The sequence below is a fragment of the Benincasa hispida genome, chromosome 12 (assembly GCF_009727055.1).
Source record: "Benincasa hispida cultivar B227 chromosome 12, ASM972705v1, whole genome shotgun sequence".
Classification (NCBI taxonomy): domain Eukaryota; kingdom Viridiplantae; phylum Streptophyta; class Magnoliopsida; order Cucurbitales; family Cucurbitaceae; genus Benincasa; species Benincasa hispida.
In genome coordinates, this window is record NC_052360.1 from 12,569,799 (window position 1) to 12,579,342 (window position 9,544).

A 9,544-nucleotide genomic window follows, 5' to 3' on the forward strand; every position below is an offset into this window, starting at 1 on the left:
GTTTTGATTCTTTTGCGGTGACAAGAATAATAAGTTGGTTGGTATGTTGTGTAAAGTATAAGTCTTATGCGGTGGAATTGAGTAAAGAGTAATGATAGCGAAGGTTACAATGAGTATGCGGGGAACGGGTTAAGAAGGGTTTTAGCTAACACTTCTTAAGACTGCGTTCAAGTTATGCGATCATGCTACACACACATAATAGCATGTCATCTCTCAATGCAAATTCCATAGCTCCTAATTTTAAGACTCATGTGATGTATACGATAATGTCTATAAAACTTATGTCTAAGCCTCTATTCTTGTCTATGCAATGAGGAATGACACACACATACACAAGGCGACCGTATAGTATCATATCCTATTTCGAGGGTGCATGCGATGCATGATAGCAAACAGAACTTATCTCCAAGTCTCTATCTCTAGGTTATGCGATTCTAATATGACTTTCTCAAGCCTAGATTCTAACCTGACTCTCTCAAATCTAGGTTCTTTCTTTAGACTACTCTCTCAAGTATCTCTAAAGGGTAATGGATGCATACATAAGACAAGATGATCGCATAAAATGAAGATCTTAGGTCATGCTAGCTAAGTGCTTCTCAACCCATTCGGAAGTTTAGTTACTCATGTGTAATGTGAAGAGATTCAACAAATGTAGAGATGCAAATTTCATTTTATAAATAAAATCAGAATACAAAATGACAATGGAAAGTAGGGATAAGGAGCCTGGTAGCAACGTCTTGCTTCCCGAGGCTTTTACACTGTGTTTTACTCTACTCTGTCCAAAAGAATGTTCTTGCTTTCGCAAGAGTCGGCCCTCTCTCCATTCTCAATGCTTCCTGGCAGTCTCTAGAGCTAACCAAGAATGATCTTTCGGCATTTTCTCCCTTCGCTCGCCTCCGTCTTCTAAGTATATGAATTACAAACTAACGACTATCTATGATCTACCTTCTAAGTATATGGCGAACTGTGTATATATCGAACTCCAAAAATCTGAACTCCTTTAAATGAAGGTGGCCTTTGCTATTTATAGAGCTTCAGGGTGAAGAGGTTTTCTCTCAAATGATTGCAATGATGGGAGGTCATTAAATCGCTGTCTGATGCGCCGATTAATGGTCACCAAAAAGTTGAATGTACTTGCTACAATGTGTCTTTAACGGCTTGTCAACTAAATTCGTATTCGACCGTCATCAGCTTTCTGTCCCATCATGATTTATTAAGCTTTCACCTTGATGTGCCGTCTTTATGCGACCACCTTCTTGAGCAGATCTTTGCGAGTGCATATGATTGCATAGCCTTTTGGTCGCAATTTTCTAATGCGCTTGGGCGCCGCATTCCTTGGATCACAATTTTGCTTTGCGCCTGCACAACGTAAATTAACTGCTTTAATGCGATGGGCGCATGCAATCGCAATGTTCTCAACTTGATGCTTTTGGATAGGATTTTGCATGTTTACCGTCGCATTCCCACATTGTTTTATATCTTTGTGTTGTAATAATGTGCATTTCTGCTTGTTATCATTTACTTCTACAAAAGTTAATTTGTAAGGGCCCCTACGTTTTTTGGCATAAACACTTGCAATCGAGTTTGTATTCATTTTAAGTTTTTGAGTCATTCGTGAAGAAGCTTCAGACGCGAAGAGTTGCAGTTCTCTTCGATGGAGAAGACGAAACGGTGGTCGCATCGTGTAGCTCAAGCTAGACGATCATTTAGATTTGGCTATGCGTTCGTGTAGAAATGTTCTACACGATTGTGTAGTATTTGCTAAACTATCACATAGCTAATGCTACGCGATTATGTAAAGAGTTTACTTGATCATGTTGCATTGGCTGCATGATCGCGTAGACGATCGAGGGTAAATAATCGCATAGTATTTGGTACTTGATGCAAGGCATGCACGCTAAACGATTGTATAGATTACCATGCTCATCGCATAGTTAGTAGCTGCACAATTGCATGCTATATGATACTCAACGCTTGCTACAAAATCGTGTAGGTTACCATACTCATCGCATAGTTAGTAGCTGCATGATTGCATGCTATATGATACTTAATGCTTGCTACACGATCATGTAGGTTACCATGCTCATCGCATAGTTAGTAGCTGCGCGATTGCATGGTATATGACACTCGACACTTGCTACACGATTGTGTAGACTATCATGCTCATCGCATAGTCATTAGGTACACGACCACATGGCATGCATTACTCGGAGCGCACTGCACGATCGCGTGGACTTTCATGCTCATCACATAGTGTCGAGCCACGCGATCATTGATATACGATCGTTTACACTCGCCGTGCGTTACTTGACAATCAAAAGGATTTGTTACACGATCAAGTGATGAGGCTTCAAGGCAGGCGGTTCAAGACGCGGTTCACCTGTTTGAACCGGTTGACTCCAACTTTTGTAATAGTTCAACATTTTTTTTCGGTTTTGAGACAAATTATCCAGGTTTATCAATTTTTATTAAATGTGCATGTGATGTATATTTATCTTATATAACATAATGTATGTCATATAGTTTTAAACCCACCATAGGTTATGCATTTTTCATGCATCATCTTCATATTATAAGCATTATAATATAGTAGTTTGCATGATTAAATTACACTAAAGCATGCTCATGCATCATATAATATAAGAGTTATAATATATGCATGCATTAAAGCATATCCATGCATCATTTATATTATAAGTGTTATAATATAAGGTTGTATGTTAGCATGGAATGTATGCTTAGTTCATTACTTTGTTATATAAAAGTTATATATTAGTAATGAATGAACAATGCATGAAGCATGACACTTATATATATTTATAAAAGTTATAAATATCTTGTGAATGTCTAGCTTAGCAATGTGGATGGTTCTAATTGTTTTATTGTTTATAAGAGTAATAATTATTAGAATTAAAATTAATAATAAAGAGTTACATGCACTCCTTAGGCTTTAATCATGCTTTAAAAGAGTTTTAAAATTTAATTGAGATAGACTTAAGATCACATTTCTAATAAGATTAGAAACCTAAGTTTAATCTTTTAATTCTGTTTAATATGATTAAATTGACTAATAAAAGATTAAATATGTAATAAATGTATCTATAAGAGACCTTTTGGCTAAGGTTGGTTCTGGCTAGGCTAGGGTACTTACGTCGATGGAAACGTTACACCCCTACCTGGGAACCTACCTGGAAAGGTGAATTAGATAGATTCGTTACATGCATGCAAATTTGATGAAAGTTTGTTAAAGTGTTTAATAAGACTTGAATCAAACTTGTTTAATCATCAAAAGCAAGTGTTGTTTTAAGAAAATTAAACAAACCACTTATTTAAAATTAGTCGCTGAATTTTCTAAGTTAACGAATCCCTAGGTAGAACATTCAGTGGGAGGTAATAAGGGTATATGATATTTCATTTTACCTCTAACGTTTCTCCCTGAAAAGTTCACACCATGAGATCTATCCTTGGCCTCGAGGCATCTTGGGAGTGTCCCACTACGGGTGGCATTTGGGTAGGTCAATAACAAGGTGAATGGAGAGAATGTTCATAGTAAGTCGAAGCAGGATATGTGACAACATATCCCTCGATCTCTCTCATTAGGTTGGATAAAGTTTTAGTGCATCGCCTCATGGCACCATGGGAGTGTCCCCCTAAAGGATGGTTGTTATGCACAACTCTTTATTTGATCTCCATAAATGGATAGGGTTGCTTTAGTCTCTTGTCCTAATCGACTTTTTCCTAAGGTTTTCTAATCAGGGCGGGACCCTAGGGCCTAAAATGAGAGGTTACACTTACACAAAATTATTAAGGATGTTAACAAATTCTGGACCGAACAATGGTAACTGTTAGATTCAGTTACAAGGAGTTGTTTCTGTCTAATGGTTGAGATTGTCTCATTCTAGTGAAGGGGCACTTGATCACCCTACGGTGACTTTTGTCCAGCCTTACTAGAGCATCATTGTAAAATAGATGTCACTTAGGGTATAATAGAACTATTTTGCTAAAACTTAATTGGTATTAAAAGTGGTTTAATGCAAGTAGACTTATTAATTTTATTTGTTTTTTAGCAATTTTAAATAATGGCTACCGCTACTCTTTCACTACTTGCCGCCGATAAATTGACAGACGAGAATTACGCTAGTTGAGAAAACACGATAAATACAATTTTTATCATCAATGACCTAAGGGTCGTCCTAATGGAGGAGTGTCCTCCTATTCCAGCTCCTAATGCTACTCAAAACGTTCGAGACGTGTATGAGCACTGGACACGGGCGAACGAAAAGGCCCGAACGTATATCTTAGCCAGCCTTAATGATGTTTTGGCCAAGAAGTAGCCCATGATCACTGCACACGAGATCATGGAGTCCCTGAGGGGAATGTTCGGACAACAGTTCATACAGTTTAGGCATGACGCTTTGAAGTACATCTTTAACTCGCGTATGAAGGAGGGAACATTTGTTAGGGAACATGTTCTCAATATGATGTTCCATTTCAACGTGGCAGAGATGAATGGGTCGAGCATTGATGAGGTCGGCTAGGTTAGCATAATTCTGGAGTCGTTACAAGAAAGCTCCCTTCATTTTGTAAACAACGCTATTCTGAACAAAGTTGGTTACAACCTTACGACTCTACTCAATGAGTTGCAGACTTTCTAATCTTTGCTAGAAAGCAAGGAGAAGTGGTAAGGCAAATGTTGCCTCATCTTCCAAGAAGTTCCATAAAGGTTCGACCTTTGGAACTAAGTCTGCACCTTCTACTTCTGACACTAGAAAGTGGAAGAAGGAGAAGGGTGGTAAGGGGAAGGCGCCTGCTAACCTACAACCAGTTGCTCCACGGGGTAGGCAATCAGTGAGGGTTGAAAAGGGAAAGTGTTTCCATTGCAATTAGGATAGGCACTGGAAGTGGAACTGCATACGTTATTTGGTAGAGAAGAAGAAGGCCAAACAAGGTAAATGTGATTTATTGGTTTTGGAAACTTGTTTAGTGAAGAATGATGATTCAGCCTGGATTATTGACTTTGAGGCCACTAACCATGTTTGTTCTTCATTTCAAGGAATTAGTTCCTGGCGGCAGCTTGGTGCTGGTGAGATGACGATGTAAGTTGGAATCGGGTACGTCGTTTCAGTTGTGGTAGTAGGAGGTCTCCGGTTGACTTTACAAAATAGGTTTGTCATTTTGAATGATGTGTATGTAGTTTCCGAGTTAAAGAGGAACTTAATTTTTGTAAAGTCGTTGCTAGAATGTAAATATCAGATACATTTTTCTGTAAAATAAAGTGTTTATTTCAAAAAATGGTGTTGATGTATGTTCAGCTCAACTGGAAAATCATTTGTAAGTGCTAAGCAATTAGCAACAAATTCCTTCCATAACATAGAAATGTTTAAAACTATCGTAACTCAAAATAAGTGACTTAAGATTTCTCGTAAAGAAAATGCCCAACTTTGGCACCTACGTTTAGGGCACATTAATCTCAATAGGATTGAGAGGCTGGTGAAGAATGGACTTCTAAGCAAGTTAGAAGAAATTCTTTACATGTGTGTTAGTCATTCCTTGAAGGCAAAATGACTAAAAGACCTTTTACTGGAAAATGTTATAGGACCAAAGAGCCTCTAAACCTAGTGCATTCAGACCTTTGTGGTCCGATGAATGTGCGAGCCAGGGGAGGCTATGAATACTTCATCACTTTTACTGATGATTATTCGAGGTATGGGTACATTTATTTAATGCAACATAAGTCTGAGTCCTTTGAAAAGTTCATAGAGTTCAAGGCTGAAGTTGAAAATGCATTAAGTAAAACGATTAAAACGCGTTGATCTGATCGAGGTGGAGAGTTTTTGGACTCTAATTTTCAGAACTATATGATAGAACATGGAATAGTTTTCCAACTCTTAGCACCTGGTACATCTTAGTAGAATAGTGGATCAGAGAGGAGAAATCGAACCATGTTAGACATGGTTCGGTGGTTGATGAGTTACGCTTCCTTACCTGACTCGTTTTGGGGTTTTGTAGTAGAGACTGCAGCTTATATCCTGAACTGTGTTCCCTTAAGAGTGTTACCAGAACCTGTCTCTTATACACATCTAGATGTGTATAAGAGACAGGCCTATCTGTAGGCTACCCTAAAGGAACAAGAGGGGGTTATTTTTATGATCCTAAAGAAAACAAAATGTTTGTATCGATAAACACCTGTCTCTTATACACATCTAGATGTGTATAAGAGACAGTCTATAGGCTACCCCAAAGGTACACGAGGGGATTATTTTTATGATCCTAAAGAAAACAAAATGTTTGTATCGACAAATGCTACTTTTCATAAGGAGGATCATATAAGGGAGCACAGACCTAGATACAAAATTGTGTTGAATGAGCCTTCCAAAGAAACTGCTGAATATTCAACAAGAGTTATTGATGTAGGTTCATCTAGTAGGTCAAATCTACGTCAAGTGTCAAGGGAACCTCGACGTAGTGGGAGGGTTGTGAACCCACCTATTTGCTAAATGGGTTTAATTGAGATCCTAGCTATGGTAGCTGATGGTGAGGTTGACGATCTGTTGTCTTACAATGAGGAAATGGAGAATGTTGACAGAGATGAATGGACCAAAGCCATGGATCTTGAAATGGAGTCTATGTACTTCAATTCAGTTTGGGATCTTGTAGATCAACTTGATGGGTTAACCCTATAGGTTGTAAATGGATCTACAAGAGGAAACAGGGTGCTGATGGGAAGGTGCAAACCTTTAAGGCTAGACTGGTGGCAAAGGGTTATACCCAGGTAGAGAGAGTCGACTATGAGGAGACTTTCTTGCCCATATGCTGAAGTCAATTCGCATCCTCCTATCCATTGCCTCATATGACTATGAGATATGGCAAATGGATGTTAAGACTGCTTTTTCTAAGTGGAAATCTTCAGGAGACCATTTATATGGTGTAGCCCGAGGGATTCATAGTCCAAGGTCAAGTGCAAAAGGTTTGCAAGCTGAATCGGTCCATTTATGGACTGAAACAGGTATCTCGATCTTGGAACATAAGGTTTGATACTCCAACAAAATTTTGTGGCTTTGATCAGAATGTTGATGAGTTTTGTGTTTACAAGAAGATCATCAACAGTTTAGTGGTTTTCCTAGTGTTATATGTAGATGATATCCTACTCATTGGGAATGATGTATGCTTACTGACTTCAGTTAAGAACTGACTAGCGACCAATTCCAAATGAAATATTTGGGAGAGGGTCAGTTTGTTCTTGGGATTCAGACCTTTCGGGATCGTAAGAATAAAATGCTAGCACTGTCTCAAACATCGTATATTGACAAGATGTGATCAAGTACTCGATGCAGAACTCCAAGAGGGGCCTACTGCCTTTTAGGCACAAAGTTACATTGTTTAAGGAACAATGTCCTAAGACACCTTAAGAGGTTGAGGAAATGAGATGGGTCCTCTATGCCTCTTCCGTAGGTAGTTTGATGTATGTGATGTTATGTACTAGACCTGACATCTGCTACGTAGTAGGGATAGTCAGTAGATATCAATCTAATCCAGGGTATGATCACTGGACATCCGTCAAGAACATCCTTAAGTATCTTTGGAGAAAGGGACTACATGCTTGTGTATGGTTATAATGATTTGATCCTTACAGGATAAACTGACTCTGATTTTCAGACTGATAGGGATTCTAAACAAACCACTTCAGGATCGATGTTCACTCTTAATGGAGGAGTTGTAGTATGGTGAAGCACCAAACAAGGATGCATCGCTGACTCCACCATGGAGGTCGAGTATGTAGCCTGTCTCTTATACACATCTAGATGTGTATAAGAGACAGCTACTAAGGAGGCCGTTTGGCTCAGAAAATTTCTGACTGATTTGAAAGTTGTTCTATACATGTCTAGGCCCATCACCCTTTATTGTGATAATAGTGGTGCTGTGGCGAATTCCTGTGAGTGCATGCATGCATAAACATTCGCACTGAGAAAATTAAAGTAAAATAAAATAGAATAACATGATTTTGAACTGCTTTAAGAATATAAGAAACTATTCTGCCACTATCTCAATCTTAAATCGTTCGACCTGGGTACCCTTTAACATGAAATAAATTAATAATAATAATAATAATAATAATAATAAAATCATAGATGTAATAAAATCAAAACATGAGAAAACATAAAGGTTCAAATGCGGAAGTAGTTTTAGTTCCTTTGGCACTATCACAAATTCCTCTTGTTAGTCACCCGAGTATCCTTGCCCTTACCTGAAAAAAAATAAATATAAAGGTTGAGTATAAAATACTCTGTAAGTGATCCAATTACCGGGATTAGGTTATGCATCCACGAGCAAAGAATGATGGCCCGTGGCTCATACAACTACATCGGTTTTTTATGATGAAAGGAAAACCAAAAGATGTACTATCTTGCCTTGATACGCATGTCTAGCGGCCCGTAGGCACATCGTCAAACATGAAAATAACATGAACGTGAACCCGTCGACTCACACATGTCTAGCGACCTGTAGGCACACCGTCAAACATGGAAATGACATGAACGTAAACCTGTCGGCTCACACATGTCTAATGGCCCGTAGGCTCGCTGTCAAACATGAAAACTATCATGAACGTAAACTTGTCGGCTTACGCATGTCTAGCGGCCCGTAGGCTCATCGTGATACATGAAAAATAACATGAACGTAAACCTATCGGCTCATGCATATCTAACGGCCCATAGGCTCATCGTCAAACATGAAAAATAAAATGAACGTAAACCTGTTCATGCTGTCTAGCGACTTGTAGGCTCACCGTTAAACATGGAAAAATAACATGAACATGAACCTTTCGACTCATGCATATCTAGTGGCCATAGGCACACCTTCAAACATGAAACTAGACCCGTAGGTCCTCGGAAATAAAACATGTGTCAAGGCAAGACGGTAAACTACCCTATTGGTCTATTCATGCATCACATACATAATATCAGTACTGATTAGAAATTCAAACATGCTCATAATACTCATAACTGTCATGCAACAAGTAAAACATAATGACAAAAAATCATGCTTCAAGAGTCCGTTAAGTAACTTTATAGATCTAGTCTAGGCCGTCTAGCATGAAGACATCAGTAATAGTATCACTTACCTCAACTTGGTAAAAACGCAAAACAAAATCTCAGAACTTCTTTAGCACACTTGAATCAACCTAAAGTCGTGGCTTCCAAAACTCGATTTAATTAGCCAATCTGACCATGAATTAAATCCAAAATCAACAACTTAATTTTCCTATTATTACTCTCAACCTAAAAAAACAACCATCTAATAACTTACCAAAACTTACCCAACAAAAGGTTTTGCAAAAATAGGCAGCAGCGGTTGACGAACTCAACGATGACTGACCAAAACGACGACAGAACCTAGTCCAACGTCGACTGGAACGAGTGGCTGCACCAATCGAAGACCAAGGCGGTTGTACATGTCGACTTGTGGCTGGGCACAGCAGCAAAAACAGGGCTGAACGGCTTGGGCGCGGTGGCTCACGGTCAACTCCAACGGTCCAGGCACCGGA